This window comes from Acinonyx jubatus, chromosome E2 (genome assembly GCF_027475565.1).
Source record: "Acinonyx jubatus isolate Ajub_Pintada_27869175 chromosome E2, VMU_Ajub_asm_v1.0, whole genome shotgun sequence".
Classification (NCBI taxonomy): Eukaryota; Metazoa; Chordata; class Mammalia; order Carnivora; family Felidae; genus Acinonyx; species Acinonyx jubatus.
This window is the reverse complement of record NC_069396.1, coordinates 48,979,852-48,998,210: the sequence shown is the minus strand read 5'-3', so window position 1 is coordinate 48,998,210 and position 18,359 is coordinate 48,979,852. Positions and strand designations below refer to the sequence as shown.

Genomic DNA, 18,359 nt, shown 5'->3' with positions numbered 1-18,359 from the left:
CTCGGAGCTTCCTAAAAGAGATCGATAGAGCTGGGGAAGACCTCGGTGCCCGGGACGATGACAGCAGGGCCACGCTGTCGATGCCCCTAGAGCCCTGAGCTCCCTGTCTTCACTGGGGCTTCCAGGCAAAGGGGCGCTGGTGACCGAATTGCTCTATCACGAGCGAGAGCCAACCCGTCATCCCGTGCCCCGCCGTTCTAAGCTCTGGACACGTACTGTCTCGTTCAGTTGGAATCACAACCCTACCCAGTAGTTTCTCGCTCGCTCGCTCGCTCGCTACCGTACTGAGGAGGAAAGTAGAGCGCAGAGAACAACTCGCCGGGTATTGTACCGATAGAAGTAGCAGCGCTGCTCGGTAAGTGGGGGAGGAGAGCTGAGGGAATCCAAACTTCTGCCCTCCGTCTCTCGGCCTCCGCCGGCGGCCGCGACTCCTCCATCCTAAAAAGGCCGCCTCGGTAGCGACTAGTCCCACGCTCAGGCCGAAAAGGCTCGGAGGGGTGGGGGGGAGCAAGGCTGACTCACCTCCCGACCGAAAAGATGGTGGCAGCCTCGCTTTTCCGGGGCGGAAGTGCCTCTGCCTACACGGCGCCCCAGAACTACACTTCCCGGAAGCCCCGGGGGGAACAGGCGGCGCAGCGGCCCCTTGTTTCCGGAAAGAGTTCAGGACTACATTTCCCAGAAACTCAAAGAGGAGGAAGAACTTTGCCCGCCCGCCTTAGGCCACTCCCTTCCCTCCCAGCAAATCTCCCAGCTGGTAATGCGAGGACTACCAAGATCAGAAACCGCTTTACGGCTTCCCATTTTGCCGCCCTAAAGCTGTTCTGTGACGCCAGTGAAACTGAGTTTTTCCCACTGACAAACAAAACGTAATTAGCAAATAGTTGAAGAGTCAGAGACTTAAAAACAGTTTGTAAGAAGATCACGTGATCCTTTAATAACGAAACTGTACCTACTACTAGACGAGAGAAAACGATAGCCTTTATTTTGCAGTTTCAGACACTTTTTAGATATAAAAACGAATGAAAGACCAAAAACAAAAAATGAAGGCAAAACGTATTGTAGATTTCAACTTTTGTGAATAGCACAAATAATTAAGAACTTGGCTACTGAGGACAGCCAGACATACTCAAGAGCAAAAAGACAAGCTTCAGCATATTTGTATGATCAATTTCCCAACCGGGGGGGGGGGGGGGGGCTGTTGTAAACATTCCTCAGAGAAATTTCCGAATTTGAGGATGAATACATTATTAATTAGATTTTTATGCAACAGTCACTGTAAAACTCTTGTTTGCTGATATCTATGATAGAACAGATGTTTCAAAGAAATGAGGGTGGAGAGCAGAGAGGAATACCTAAAAATATCCACATATCCACTACAATATATGTTTGCATTTCTTATTTACTGAACATGTTAGGCAGGAAAATAGGCATGAGCAACAGGAGGATGGACCTTAGATGTCCTGACAGAGACCCCCAACCAAGGACCGCCCAGGGACCACCCCATTCCATCCACCTAGCAGTAGGTTTGCGTTACAACATCCCAGCAGAGGAAGAGTTAAGTTTGTTGCACTTGTGCAGAAAGCAGCCTGTTGTCCTTATTTAGCTTAGATCTCTAGAAATACGAATAGAAATAATGTTGCGGTTTCCTTCCCCTGCAAGCATTTTGAATACATACTGGGAAAGGACATGTGTAGCTAATTAGCATGTAATCCAGGCCCGTCACTCAAATGTTGAGATCCAAGGACCCTCCAAAAGAAAAAATTGATATAAGCACATAGCCCAGAGTTTCTGTGGGGCCATTCCTTCTGTTATACACCACTGTTTCTTGTGAAGTACTTTGTGCATGCTAGGGACTATTCCAAACACTTGAGACTCTGGGATTCTCCATTCACAACTGTCTTTTTGGGGTAAATACTATAATTTCCTCCATTTTACAGTTTAGGAGGCAGAGGCAGAGGAAGGGTAAGTACTTTGTCCACGTTACTAAATTAGTAAGTGCCAGGGCCAGGTTTCAAAATTTGGCATTTGACACCCAGAGCCTGAGTGCTAACCACTCCTTAGCCACATCTCGTATAATCAACACGAACGGATACTTAATTTCAATCAATTTTTTTGGCCTCCCTGATGCCAAAGAGATAGAACATAACATGGAAATTCAGTTATCTTCACCTGCATTTCTATCCAGTGCCCTCAAGGCAAGTCACACAAACAGGAATCTTCTATGTCGTTTTCCTCTTCAAACCCATCTTCCACTCATGTCCGGCCATGGTGAATAACTTGCACTCCTACAAAAAGCCTCTTTGTATCTACTGTTCATTACATCACACCCCACTGCTCTATTCCCTTCCAGGGTTTAGTGTTCATCTACAGCTTAAATCTTCCCTGTTCCTGTAAGACTTCTTGTGGGTTTTGTCTCATACATGAATAAAAGCCATGTGTAATAACACAGACTACAGATTTGGAATCAAGATGCCTGGGTTAAAATTCAGTTCTTCCACTTATTCTGTGAACTCTGTTCCATTTTTATTCACTTGCAAAATGGAAATAATACTATGACTGATATGATAAACAAATTAGTAACTACACTGAAGGGCACTGGAAACTCTACCTGACTCATAACCACCCTATAAAAAGCAAATATTATCCTCAGGTGACGGGAAACATGAATAAGGGATGAGTGGTTTAACAACTTTGCTTTAAGATCATTAAAATTAAGAGCAGGGCGCCTGAGTGGCTCAGTTGGGCATCCAACTCTTTTTTTTTTTTTTTTTTTGAGAAAGAGAGAGAGAGAGAGAGAGAGAGAGAGAGAGAGAATCCCAAGCAGGCTCTGCAGTAGTAGTGGGGGGCTCAACTCAAGAACTCAGCTCAAGTTTGGGGGGCTCAAACTCAAGAATTGTAAGATCATGACCTAAGTCTAAATCAAGAGTCAGACACTTAGCCAACTGAGCCACCCAGGCACCCCAAACTCTTTATTTCAGCCCAGGGCATGATCGCAGGGTCATGGGATCAAGACCCACATTGAGCTCCACGCTGATAATGGGGCCTACTTAAGATTCTCTCTCTCCCTCTGCCCCTCTCCCTGGCTTGTTCTTTCTCTAAAGTAAATAAAAAAATAAATAAATAAAATAAAATACATTTTTAACGTTTATTTATTTTTGGGACAGAGAGAGACAAAGCATGAACGGGGGAGGGGCAGAGAGAGAGGGAGACACAGAATCGGAAACAGGCTCCAGGCTCTGAGCCATCAGCCCAGAGCCCGACGCGGGGCTCGAACTCACGGACTGCGAGATCGTGACCTGGCTGAAGTCGGACGCTTGACCGACTGCGCCACCCAGGCGCCCCTAAAATACATTTTTAAAAAGAACTATTTCCTATGTTTGTTTGTTTTAATGTACAGCATTGAGATTAAAAACACAGACTTGAGGCTGTAACACCTTGGGCTCGAATGGCAGTTCTGCCTCTTAAAGCGTTAAGTTTTGGGCAAACAGTGTAAACTCACAAAGAGTAAACGAAAAAGAAAAAAAAATAATTTTCCTTGTCCAAAAGATGCATTTTCTCTGCCCTTTTTCTTAGAGCATTTCCATAGGAAACCCAGTGCTTTTTGGATCTTTTTTCTGACCTTTAAATACATATGTAAATCTTGTTAGAGGCTAAGTAACTTCTTACCAAGTTTCCAGAAGTGTTTTTCAAAGGTCTGGGCTTTGTCCCTTTTAAATGTAAATGTCCGGGCAAATAATCTAGTGTCCCTATCACTGTGGGAGTTTAACCAAGGTTTCTTTCTCTGCTAGCAAGGGAGATAAGATACATTTCGTTATTCCCTCGGATAAGGTCAATTAACTAAGAAAATTCCCAGGAAAAATTAGCATAAATTTATCAACGAATTTGCAGCAAACGGTGTAATCAAGCCCTCTTATAGGAAGACAAGATATCGTTAATCCTGAGAATACGTGTACCTAGTAGTTAAACATTAAACAGTATAAAAAGCTTGTAACTGCTTGCCTGTATAAACAGGGCGAAGCTTCTTTACTTGTAATCTCTTCCCGCAAATTACCTACAATACGGTACTCCGAATATGAGTATTCAGTAATAACCTTACTTTTCTACATTATGTAGCGAGAACTTTGTGTTAGTAGGAGGTTGTATTTCCAGCTACCTCTGCTGAAAAAATAAATAAAAGGCGAATAGCATTACCTGGCTCATAAGGCTGTTGAGGTCATTTCATAAATTAATTCGTATAAAAATGATGAGGGACCACTATACCAATGACACTACTTGAGAGATGAGCATAATGAGACCAAGAGAGATTAGGTAACTCGCATAGCGTTGTTCTGCTAGGAAGTGGCAGCGCTGACTGGTAGGTGAGGAAAGCCGGCTGGAGCGCCGGAAGACCCGCAGACCAGGCGACACGGAGACCTGGGCCGCCCCGACCCAGGGAAGCCAGAGGCGCTGCAGACGGGAGGCTTGGCAGAGGGGAACGCAGACCTCTTCCAACTCCACCCTCCGCTGCCTCGGGCAGCTCCGGGCTCGGAGAGCTCCCTGGGAGGGAAGACTCCTCTACTGGACAGGAAGGCGCGCACCAACCTCGCCCTCCTACCGCGAAACCGGCTCTTTCCGACTAGAGGGAGCTCATGGACCACTTCCCAGAATTCCCTCGCCAGGCCTTCCAGAAGCGGAAGTGCTCCAGGCTACATGTAGCCCAGACTACATCTCCCAGAATGCCCGAGATAAACGATGCCCTCAGCTCCGCCTCCTGAAGCGGAAATACTTCCGGGTTCCCTGAGCGGCTGGGTATTAACTCCTTTAATGCCAGAGTGAATCTTGGCGGAATTGTGTCATTTTAGACTGCAAGGGTCTTCCACGGTGGCTCCTACAGATTCTGTTGTTGCAAGCTGATCAGCACTTTAGTCGCGTTCAAGGCGCTCGGAAGGAGGTCGGGGTAGGGCAGTGAAGAATCCCAAAAAGCTGCCCTGTAGGAGTAAAAATAAGAGGGAAATGGATTGTCTTTGGTAGAGACCGAAGACAAACTCCAAATCACCTCACTAATTGAAATTGGATTAGAGTGAAACGTTTGTTACTGTCTTCAACCACCTAGCAAAAACAAATGAAAATCTTTTCTAGAGAAAGAGAGCATCATCCTAGGCTTCAAATTATTTCTGTAATACTAAAATATATTAATAGTGGGCAAAATAGCCCTTGGAGATAAAACCATTATGAGGCATGGAAAGAAACACTTCATAAGTTTCAAATTATCAAGAATAACAGCTTTGCATGATCAAAAGCAAACTTTAAAAAGCAAAACTGACAGAATTATAGGGAGAAAAACATTCACAATTAGACTGAGAAGTTTTAACACATATTTAGGAAGAATGTAGAGTCTGGAGAGCATTTACTAAAACAGAAGAGAAGCTGAAAATTAAAATGGAAACATCCATCTCAGGAATTTAATAAACAGAAAACAAAAACTATAGTAAGTAGATGGAAGGAAATGATGAAAATAAGAAATTCATGAAATAGAAAACAAAATAGACTGAAGTTTTTGTGAAGGGCCAAAAGACAATTCAATGAATAAACCAATAAAATTGACAACGTCCAGTAAGAGTGGCTAAGAAAAAAAAAGAGACAGAAATGACATACTACCAATTTCAGTGATAAAAATGGAAACATCAATAAAGATATTAAGAAAACATCGTGCAGAACATTACAATGATAAATTTGAAAATACATGTGAAATGGTTATAAACTCCTAGAAAACTCCAGCTTAAAACTAAAATCAGTTTCTACTCCTGAAACCAATATTACACTATATGTCAACTAACTTGAATTTTTTTTAATGTGGAAAGATACCTAAAATAAACGTATACAACAACTACACATAATACTTAGTGATAAAATGTTGAAATTTTTTGAGAACAGGAAACAGAAGAGAATGCTAAATACCACCCCTTTCATCAAATTGTACCGGGCCTTGTATCTAGCAAACTGGTCAAATTTACTTGTCAATTCCAATAACTTTGTTGTAAATTATTTTAGATTTCCTAAATACATAAACACGCCATTGGTAAATAATGACAATTTTGTTTCTTCTTTTTCAATCTTTACATTTCTTATCTATTTTTCTTTCATTTGTACGTTGAAAAGAACTCTTTTTCCTTTTAGCCTATTCACACTTTGTAAAAAGATTTTTGCGGGGGTATTTTAAAGCAAATTGCAGAACCTTTTTTCAGTAAAATTAAATTGAAATCCTGGACACATGTGATAAAATAATTTTGTATTTATTCCTTTCTTTTCCCCATTGAACACTTTCATTTGCTCCTCTGACCCATAGGATATTATTTCATCTGAAGTACAGTTGATTCGAACAACACAGGTTTGAACTGTGCAGGTAGACTTATATGTGGATTCTTTTTCAATAAATACAGTACAGTACTATAAATGTATTTTCTCTTATGATTTTCTTTAAAAAAATTTTTTAAAGTTTATTTTTAATGAGACAGAGACAGCAGGAGAGGGGAGAGGGAGAGATAAAGGGGGACAGAAAATCCCAAGCAGGCTCCGCGCTTCCAGGACAGAGCCTGACTTGGGGTTCGAATTCACGAAATCACGAGATCATGATCTGAGCCAAAACCAAGAGTCAGACACTTAAAGACTGAGCCACCCAGGAACGCTTCTCTTATGATTTTCTTAATAACATTTTTTTCTCTAGCTTACTTGAACATACAGTGCAACATTCAAAATACATGTAACAACATATTTGTGGGGAATAAGCTTAGGAATCCCCTGGGCTTACACCAATGGGTTAACAAGGCATAAAGAATTACAAAGTGATAGGATGCTCACACCCGAGTTTGGGTAAACAAGATTAGCAACCCAGAATAGGGAGGTGCAAAGGCACCAGGAATAGGGAGATGCAAAGGCACCCCAGAATAGAGAGGGGTGCAAAGGCCCCCAATACAAAGTTATATGAGGTAAGCAAGATTAGGCATTCAGGGCGAAAAAGGTCCCCCAATTTAGTGTTATAGCATAAAGCTGCTTTCGCAGGAGGGAAGGAACAAATTAGGTAAACAGGTAAATTGAGTTATAGACCACTGTGCTGCGGGTGAAGTTGCCCAGAGCGGAGATGATTAACAAAAGAAAAGGTGTCTTGTTAACCTTGAGGTTATTTCCCCTATCTGTCTTATCCCCTAGGCTAGCTAAGATAAACATATACAGCACCTCCTGTCTGCCGTTAACAACCATCTGCCCATCTTCCCAGCACCAGGATTTTGTTTTATATTGACCCAAGCCCCAAACACTGTGTATCTTCAAAACCCCCTTTTCCCCTCATGCCCATGAGCTAATGTTCACCGATTCAATATCTCTTTGTGCGCACCCATCGTGTTTGTAAGGCTTTTGATCTTAATAAATATGGGGCAAGGACACTTATTCGGGGCTCTTGTCTTTTCCTGGACATTAACCATCTCTCACTTTTTATCCTGCATCCTTCTCTCTTGCTAGACGAGAGAGAACTTTAGACCCAGAGTCTATAACAGATATTAATTGTTTATTGGTAATGCTTTGGTCAATAGTAGGCTATTAAGTTTGGGGGGAGTCAAAAGTTATACACAGATTTTTTACTGGGTGGGTTAGTGTCCCTAACCCCTGTGTTGTTCAAGGGTCAGCTGTATTTCTTTTTGTGTGTCTTCTTATGCAGAATATGTGTGGTGTGTTTTTGTGTGAACATACTTTTAATTTATGTAAGTAGTATTGATGAGGGAGCCAAAGGCAAGCTGAGGGTAAAGCTAACACCATGCAACTCTCCTCTCTCTCCCGAGGTGGGATATGTGTGACATTTCTCAGGTACCCCTAGCTGCCCAAGAACAAAGGAAAGGGAAAAACAAATGGTTAAATGATGGAGATCACAATCATGCAGGGCATGAATCTCCATCAGTTTGCAACTGTCTTAATGATTTATAAGAAAAAAGGAAATCTCCAGAAACCTATAGACTCAGTTTCCTGGAGCCCCAACGTCACCCTCCCCTCCATAGTGATGTGGGTAACAAAGGCAAGAAGAAAATGTACACAAAATTAAATTTGTTTATAACCTGCAGCCCATTGACAAATACTTGAGATAGGCAGAGTAAAACATTCCTCCAAGAAACTCCCATCTTTCTTAATGTTAATGCCTTACTAGAGGGAAAAATAACTTTGGCTCAACCATAGCAAGATCTCCAGTATCTTGTGAGTCTTCTTTAGCATATGAAGGTCCTTTTGGGAAATTCCCCTTGCCTTTACCCACCCCCTCAACTCCCAGATATACAATCAGTCACTCCTCACAACCCCAGTGCAGCTCTTTCTACCCACTGATCATGTCCCCTTTATTTAGTAAAATCATCTTTTTGCACCAAAGACATCTCAAGAATTCTTTCTTGGTCGTTGGCTCTGGACCCCATCATCACTCCAAAAACATGTCAGTATTGTGTTATAAAACTTAATTGATTTTTTTAACTTTCTTCATTCAGTATTATGTCTTTAAGATTTGTCCATGTTTTTAGCATACATCTAATTTATTTTATAAAATTCACACACAACATCTTATCTATTTACTCTTCCATGAAAGATACCCAGTTTTCCATTGGCAATAATGATGTGATATGTCTCCATACTCCTATACAAATGTATGAGAATTTATTTAGGACACATATCTAAGGAGTGCATTTGTTGGTTCACAGCATATCCATATACTTATATTTATAAATAATAGCTAGTTTAATCTTTTTTATTTTCAAGAGAGAGAGAGAAAGAGCGTGTGTGAAGGAGAGAGGGAGGAAGAGAGAAAAAGAGGGAGAGAGAAAGAGAGGGAGGGAGGAAGAGAGAGAGAGAGAGAGAGAGAGAATCTTAACCAGGCTTCATGGCCAGTGCAGAGCTCAACAAGAGGCTCCAAACAGGGCTCAGTGTGGGGCTCAATCCAACCACCCTGGGATCATTACCTGAGCTGAAATCAAGAGTTGGATGCTCAACCAATGAAGCCACCCAGGCGCCCTGCTAATTTAACCTTTTGAGAAAGTGCTGGACTGATTTTCCAAAGCCTTTGCACATTCCAAAACATCTCTACTCACAGCATATGGCAGTTTCAATTTCTCCACTTCCAATCATTTTATTATCAAGTTTTGTTTTGTTTTGTATATAGCCAATCTGGTGAATGTGGAGTGCTATCTCATTATGGTTTTGATTTACATTTTCCTAATGTTGACCATCTTTTCATGAGCTCACCGGCCATTTGTGTATCTTCTTTGGAAGAATGTCTATTACCAAATGCTTTGGCACATGGTTTAATTGGGCCATCTGTCTTTTTATTGATGATGTGGGCTATTTGTCTTTTATTACCAAATTGTAAATGATCTTTATATATTCATTCTAGTTATAACTTCATTATAAGAGATACAACTTCATATATGATATGAAAACAAATATTTTTTTCTCCCATTCTGTGGATGTCTTTTCACTTTCCTGGTGGTATTTTTTGAGACACAAAAGTTTCTAATTTTGATGATGTCCTACAAATCTATCTTTTATTGTTGTTCCTTGTGCCTCCATGTCATATCAAGAAACCACTGACTAATGCTAAAAGTTTTATAATGTTTGGTTCTTACATTTAGGTCCTTGATCCATTTTGAGTTGGTTTTTGAAAATTGTGTGTGGTACGGGGTGCAACTTCATCTGCGTGTATATATCCATTGTCTCAGCGCCATTTGTTGAAGAGACTGTTCTTTTGCCATTGAGTTGTCTTGGCACCCTAAATGGATTTTTAAAATTCATTTATCGCGTCCTACATTGGATAAACAACCTTGATGATGAAGAAATCAATTTAACAAACTTTGTCTTAATTTCTGGGCTTTTGAAACTCCCAAGTTTCAAATTTTCAAAATTAACTTTATAATTTATCCTTTATATTTAGGGCTTTTAATCCTTTTGGAGTCTACTGATGCATGTGTTATCAGGTGAGGAACCACTTTGTTTTTCTGCATATACAAAAGAAATGCTTAAAAACGAGTAGTGCTATTTATGGATAGAAAATTCCATAATTTAAAATATGCTAAACTAGTATAGTGATCTACAATATCAGTGCAAACCCAATAGAAATGCTGGCTTTATGGGGTACGTGGGGGTCTCAGTCAATTGAGCATCCAACTTTTGAGTTTTGTTCAGGTCATGATCCCAGTGTTGTAGAATTGAGCCCCATGTCAAGTTCTGCACTGAGCATGGAGCCTGATTAGATTCTCTTTCTCTCTTCCTCTGCCCCTCTCTTCCACTTGCATTTTATCTCTCTCAAAAAAAGAAATACTGGGGTGCCTGGGTGGCTCAGTCGGTTAAGCGTCTGACTTCAGCTCAGGTCATGATCTCACTGTCTGTGAGTTTGAGCCCCGCGTCGGGCTCTGTGCTGACAGCTCAGAGCCTGGAGCCTGCTTCAGATTCTGTGTCTCCCTCTCTCTCTGCCCTTCCCCTGCTCATGCTCTGTCTCTCTCTGTCTCAAAAATTAAAAAAAAAATTTAAAAAACATCAAAAAAAAAGAAATACTTTTTTTCCTGGAAATTGATGCAGTAATTATAAAAATTTTGTAAAGAAGCAAAGGGCTAAAAATAGTTAAGATAATGTTAAGACAACAAAATGGAAGCCTTTATCAGATATTAAATAATATTATACAGCTACAGTATCTGAGACAGCGTGGTGTTTGCTTAAAGATGGCCAGATAAAAAAGGGAGGAGAATACAAATCCAAACGCAAACTACTAAGTGTTGACAAGGATAGGGAGCAACCATAACTCTATCACTTTGCATGTGAGAGTGTACGTCAGTTCAGTGACTTGGAAAATGTTAGGCAGTGTCTGCTAGAATTAAATATATGCATCACCCATGACATGCAATTCCACTTCCAGCAAGCAGAAAAATAAACACACTACACACACATCCCAAAATATACGCAAGACTTGGCCCCTAGGATGTAGTTTGCCTACCTCTGCTCTACAGTAATCACGTAAACAATTGCTTATAAACAGCAACGTGGTTCAAGCTCACAAACACGATGTTGAGCAAAACAAGCGGGGCACAAAAGAATATATACAACGCAATCCCATTTATGTAAAGATAAACAAAAGGAAAAGTAGTCAATAGTAATAGAAGTTAGGGAAGGGCACTTGAGGCGGGTGGGTAGTAACTGAAAAGGAGCAGCAGAAATGGTTTGGTGTGTCTGTTAGAGCCTACTGATGGTAATGGTCTTGGTTATGGATGCCTGAAGTACTGGCCCAGACTCTGTATTACTTGTATAGAGCCCCACAGACATTTCCCCAACTGGGGCCAGTGTTGTGGCTGGACCAGCCCTTATTGGTTATTATGATCACAGGACACACTTCAGCAAAAAACCAGGAGTAAGATTTATAACTCCCATGTCCTGGAGGGTACCTGGTTTGCCAAAGGACCACACAGCGAGATCAGAGAGAAAGAGCAAGCTGAGACCTGGGGCTCTGCGCTTAATTGGGTGTAAGGGTGGGGTGTCTGGGGTTTCACAAGTGTTCACTTAATTATTTGAAACATACAAGTGTGATTAGAGGATGGGAGAGTAGAGACAGGGTCACCCAGGGTTTCTGAAAGGGAAGTTCATGAATGTGGGTGGCCTAGTTCCTTATCTGGTTGTTTTGCTAGAAACTGCCATATAGCTGGCAATATGTTTATCCAAAATGAGTAAGCGGATGCCTCAAAATTTTTAAGCAGATGCCTCAGGAATCAATAGGCTAATGTCAGGCACTTACACTGCAGGGTTCAATATCAGCCAGGGTTCAATCAGAAAAGTTGTGTCATTATGATTTTAGAGATAAGTGTATTTTAAAAAAGGAATTAGATTTGGGGCACTTGGGTGGCTCAGTCAGTTAAGCGTCTGACTTCAGCTCAGGTCATGATCTCGCATTTCGTAAGTTCAAGCCCCACATCGGGCTCTGTGCTGACAGCTCAAGCCTGGAGCCTGCTTCGGATTCTGTGTCTCCCTCTCTCTCTGTCTCAAAAAGAAATAAACATTTAAAAAAATAGGAATTAGACTTTACACAAATGTGGGAGGAGAAATCAGAGTTTAGGAATTCTGAGAAGCCCAGCTCATCCAGCTTCTGAAGCAGAATTGTTAATGGGGAACATCGTGTAAGATCAGTGAATCCTGTGAACATTAATTTTGCTACAATTCTTTTTTCTTTTTGTAAAATTCTTTGCCTGGTCACAAGCAATGGTGGATGGAATATCATGAAAGAGAATAAAGCATTTTGTGAGGTCCACAGATGGTGTTTCTGGCAGAAGCACTGGACTGGGAAAGGCAGTTCCATATCTAAAAGCAACTTTTCTCCAGTGAAAACAAAATGCTGTCCCTTCCATGATGGAAGTGGTCTTGTGTAATCAAATTCCTAGCAGGGGCCTGGGTAGTTCTCTTTGGAGAACAGCAACAAAATTTTCCCTTCTCATTCAGCTGATCACAGACACCTCCTCATGAAGCCACAGGCATGGGTTGAAAGATGGGACTCACAGTAGCAAGAATTGGAGCTATGGAAATCTGAGTCACTCGTTCATGCAGCTTACTTGTGACTTCTGTTTAGACCCAACCTCATATGGATCACTTCAACATCAGCACCAGTATAGCTGCTGGTATATTCAAATTTATGACTTCATCACATGGTAATTTTCTGGCTTATGGCCAGATAGTTTCAATTAGGGATTGAAAAACCCAGAAGTTGCTTTCTCAGGATTAATGCTATCAGCAGAGAATGGCTTAATTTTGTTCCCAAATCCTAAATATGTATGCTGTAAGTTCTGTGCAGTGACCCTACCTGTCAGACACTTCATACATCATCAGATATATATCAGGGGTCACAAAATTATTTCAGTCAAGAACCAGATAGTAAATATTTTAGGCTTTGCAGACCACACAGATCTCTGTCACAACTACTCAACTCTGCCATCTTAGCATGAAAGCACTGTGGACAATATGTACAGAGTCGTCATGGCTATGTTTCAATAAAGTTTTATTTACAAAAAACAAGTGGCAGCCAGATTTGACCCATGGATTGTAGTTGGCCAATCCTTGGAACTAAACTATGAAGACTGGAAAGTTGGTGTAGCCCTGAGCTGGAGCTATAAAAGTGTATTGATGGCCCTACCAGATGAAACTCAACTTCTTTGAACGTTTACTAACATTCAAACAGGTATAGGAACAGGTATAGGGAAAAAAAAGAAAAAGAAAGCATGTTGGTGTAATGGCTGCATATCAGGTGTCAGCAGATGATTGACGTCCTCCAGCAATAAAACCTCATCTGACGCTACAAGTGATGTCAAGTCCTAATTGAATTTACAATAATCCCAGGTCATTCCCCCAAGATCCACCTGTCTTTTTGCACAGGTCAAATAAGTAAATTAGGGGCACCTGGGTGGCTCAGTCGGTTGAGCATCCGACTTCAGCTCAGGTCATGATCTCACAGTTCGTGGGCTCAAGCCTTGCATCAGGCTCTGTGCTGACAGCCTGGAGCCTGCTTTGGATTCTCTGTCTCCCTCTCTGTCCCTCCCTGACTCACACTGTCTCTGTCTCTCCCAAAAATAAACATTAAAAAAAATTTTTTTTAATGAGTAAACTAGAGGGATATGATAGAATAACAGGACTCCTATCTATGACTTTCAAGATACTGCTGTGGCACTAATCTCTAGAATCCCTTGAATAATATGGCATTTCTTTTGTTTTTCTATTTTGGTACACACAAGGCAGTTACGGTGTTTATTTGTCCTTTCTTACCAAAATAGCCTTTGTCTCATGGGTGAGGGAACCAACGTGAGAATTCTGCCAGTGGTTGGGTATTTCTATTGCAATTCGGCATTCTGGGACTTGGGAAATAACCATACAATGGGTTCCACTACATATGGACCTGAGCAAAAGTTAGGTTATTATTTTTAGTTTATAAGCCCCAACTACTAACTAGTGGGCACAATGCATTTGAGGTTCCAGGAATTAATGTCATGTCTACCGTCCAGTAATCCCTCCGTATTCTACTTATTTCCACTTATCTAATGCAAAACTTCCATAAATATGGCTGCAAGTCACTTTGAGAAAGTCTAGAACAATTTATGGTATATACTTTTGGCAGTATATCAGATGCTTTCCTCAAGGGAACCTGGCCTGTTCTTTAAGATGCTCTGGAAATGGGAATGGACTCACTCACCAAGACTGCCAATGCTCCCCTCACCAATGAACTTCTTAAATCTTTGGCAAAGGCAGTGTTCTTTAAACCCTCCCAGGGCACACAGAGGGTTACGTTGAGCGGGTCTTGCATGACAAATTCACTTCAGCAGTCTGACATTCCCATGTCTTTGTATACCTTCTACAGCAGTTCTTAGCTGGGGACAATTTTGTCCCCCACCCTGGGGCATTTGGCAGTGTCCTATTTCCTATTGTTACAGCTGTTGGGGGGGGGGGTGCAACTGGCATCTAGTGGGTAGAGGCCAGAGATGCTGCTGCAGAGATGCTACAATGCACAGGACAGCCCCCAACACCAAAGAGCTATCCAGTCCAAAATGTCAGTTGTGTCAAGGTTGAGAAAATATTTTACAACATACTTATAAAGTTCTAGCATTTTGACTTTAGTGTATATAGGATAACTTTAGTTTCAGGTTTTAGTCATTTTACTGAACTGAAGGCATTCACAGATGCTCAGTCTGAAATTGATGTTCAGTGCACTCATATCAACAAATCCACCCTACTCCAATATTATATTACTTCCACCTGATTCCATACCCTTAAGACCCACAACCATATAGATTTCTTAGGTTTCTATTGATACAAATTGTATAAAAATATTCTGGCAAGGTATAGTGTCTCCTCATGGTTATACTTTATACCTGATGGCTCCCTCCACTCCCACTACTTTCCCCTTCCCTGCAAGGATTTAGTTATGATTAACAGGTCTAGAAAAATGAGAGGCAGTAGAGAAAAGTCTTAAGGATCTAGTTTCCTGCAAGGAACCCATCTTGGGGGAAATCATAACAGGTTCTTCAGGCAAGAAAAAACTACATCAGAAGAGAGAAAAAGGCTTCCTTCTAATGGCAAAGGAGGCTCACCTAAGTTTAGAGATCAAAGGCCTCCGTTTTTTTTTTTTTTTGAATCTACCCATATATTTCTTCCTCAATTTTTCAGGATTCTAGTCCTTCCCTTTGATGCTCTGTACCATAAGAGAATCTACAAGTTTGTGAATCGATGTGTTATCATTCAGCTGCTTACTGAATTTGACTTTGGGTCTCCTTTTTGTGGGAAGGGGAGGGGAGGGGAGGGGAGGGGAGGGGAGGGGAGGGGAGGGGAGGGGAGGGGAGGGGAGGGGAGGGGAGGGGAGGGAAGGGAAGGGAAGGGAAGGGAAGGGAAGGGAAGGGAAGGGAAGGGAAGGGAAGGGAAGGGAAAGAAAAGAAAACAGAACAGGAAAGAAAAAGGAAGGAAGGAAGGAAGGAAGGAAGGAAGGAAGGAAGGAAGGAAGGAAGGAAGGAAGGAAGGAAGGAAGGAGCCAACTCTTTACAACAAGCCCTCAAAGTATTCATATGTAGCCAAGTTCAAATCTAAGATAGGAAAATCCTCCAGAGGCCATGAGTGTGGGCCCATGGTGTCAAGTGGGAGTTGAAACCGAATGGCCTACAAAAGCCAATGGAACTGAATACACAGCTAGAGGTTTAATCTTTACGTAGATGGGAGTCAAGGTCAGAGGAGCCAGGCACGCTGGGAGAGAGTAGTGAACTACCCAGTATTACAAAGGAAATTCTCTTTCACTGACTGTGAAGAAACAGGTAGTCCCCACTGCTACCAGCATCTTTGGACCAACCCAAAAGAACAAGATCAACCAGAAGGGCAGATACAAGAATCAAAAGGAAACCATTCTGAAATCCTGACTGAACCAGGTTTAAGTTCTGTCCTACTTGTAGTCTTTCCAGTTATGGGAGACAAATGTCTTTGGTTTAACACAGGGATTAACAGGCATTTTCTGTATAGGGCCAGGAAGTTCAGTATTTTAGGTTTTGTGGGCCAGTGTTTGTCACAACTACTAAAGTGTCACTGCAATGAGAAAACAGTCACAGATGATATATAAATGGGCATTGCTATGTTCCAATAAAGCTTTCAATACCTTGCCAAACTTTGGTTTAACCCATTAAACTACAAATTACCTTGAAATGACAGGCTATCCTGGTATCCATTAAACAAAACAAAACATGCAAGGCCTAGGATTTCTCATATCTAATGCAATTTGAGGTAGCATGGACTTCACATAGCATGTGAGGGTGTGGTCCAAGAAATCAACTTGGAAACCTTTCACATTATATACATTATATATACATATATGTGTACATATATGTATATATATATGTATGTATATGTACATATGTGTGTATATATATGTATATATGTATATGTGTATATATGTATATGTATGTGTGTGTGTGTGTGTGTGTGTATATATATATATATATATAAAATATATATATATATATATAATATATATATATATATATATATATATATATATATATATATATATATATAAAATCTCCATTGCTGAGCAAAGCCCTTTAACCAAATAAGCATTAAATATCAGTAAAGTGACTAAGTAGAAATGATATTCAAACCTCACACAGCTTGCTTCCATCATGCTAGATGTTCCCCTATGCACATCTTTTCCTTAGGAAATCTTTGTTAAATTTTACCTCAAAACAGATGTACTTTCGTTCTCCATCTTCAAGATTTGCCCAGTTACTCTGTAAACAAGTTTTTCATCATCCCTTTTCTCCCACAGCTCAAGGTTCTCTTGTTTCATGGTGTCTGGAAAGAGCCAGCTACCACCCTGATCAGAGCAAGCCAGTACTGTGGGATTCCATTCACCCAGCAGGGATGTCTGACAAGAAGTAGGGGATGTACAAATCTCCACTGTTGGAGTTACACTAGAATCTTCTAAGCCACATGGATTTATGCCTAAGCTTCAAATATACTAATTACAAATACAGTTACGCTCACTGTATGTATCTGTTTTTTTCTTTTTACAACTGATTTCCAGGGTTCTATTCTTTAATTTTGGCCTTACATGCCACATGATGATACGAGTTTACCGTAAGAGATATGTTCTTAGAAATTTTTAAAATTATATTTTACATAGCTTACTCTGCTGCTGTAAAATAACAGTATTTTACTATAAAACTGATGCTCAACGAAAAATCTGAGTTAAATACTATAAAATCTCTGAGAATCTTCCTTGCCACTATTTACGTAACGTAAATATCCCTTCACATGACTGGATGCATTATTAACACATTCATAGACACACACACGTTTGATTAAGGTACTTGATGTCCCTAAACTGCCTTAAACTGTTACATTCTTGTCTTGGCTTTAAGCCTTAGCCATCATTTTAATGAATGTTATCGTATATCAAAACATATTTATATAAATCCCTACTGATGAACATTTATTTCCACTTTTAAAAAATTCAGTTACGGGGCGCCTGGGTGGCTCAGTCGGTTAAGCATCCGGCTTCAACTCAGGTCACGATCTCGCGGTTTTTGAGTTCGAGCCCCGCACTGGGCTCTGTGCTGTCAGTTCAGGGCCTCCAGCTTGCCTCGGATTCTGTGTCTCCCTCTTTCTCTGCCCCTCCCCTACTCTTGCTCTTTCAAAAAATGAATAAATGTTAAAGAAAAAAAATTTTAGTTAACAGCACTGATGTGCTACTGACCTTTTCTATTTGAAACTCCAAATCGTAAGTTCATATTCTACCTTCTCCAGATCAAAGGGATTCCACATTCTACATTTTGATAAATACCAGTTTCAAAACAAAAGCAATTATTCAATCCACTGCTAGGAAAAAGCGTGAAAGTCAGTCATGCCTCAATGGTCAATGTGTTTGAGGAAATTCTCAAATTCCAACAAATAATTTTTCTTTCCTTCTTTCTCAGGGTGGGGAGAGGACGCAGTAATGGGATAGAGAACTTGACGAAAGTAATCAACTTCAAACAGCCTCTCTGCCTAAGAAGTTTTGATGAAAGTAATGCTAAAACCCTTAGAAGGCAATGACGTCAAAGTCTGGATGGAAATATGGAGAGTAAGACACCAATGATCAATTCAACATTTACTAAGAGATGTGTGTCATTAGTGGAACTTTGACACTTAAACCCCTGCTTTGACATTCTTGAAAATAATAATCGACAGTGTTAAGGTCTTATTATTGTAAGATCAGCAATTTTTTGGTCTATGCTGTCACAAAAGGTAACTGTCTGGGATTCTATTGATTTTATGCAGACTAAGTTCAAGGTCCAATGATAAGACCCAACCTGATGAGA

At 40.8% G+C, this 18,359-nt stretch overlaps 1 long non-coding RNA gene across 1 annotated transcript; it reads left to right on the top strand.

Annotated features, from left to right (window-relative positions):
• The first annotated feature begins 6 nt into the window (after nt 1-6).
• On the top strand, nt 7-18,112 carry LOC128313148 (uncharacterized). Its single transcript, XR_008293405.1, has 3 exons — nt 7-355; nt 9,935-9,977; nt 17,976-18,112. It is a non-coding gene; the product is annotated as an uncharacterized LOC128313148 (long non-coding RNA).
• The last annotated feature ends 247 nt before the right edge of the window (nt 18,113-18,359 follow it).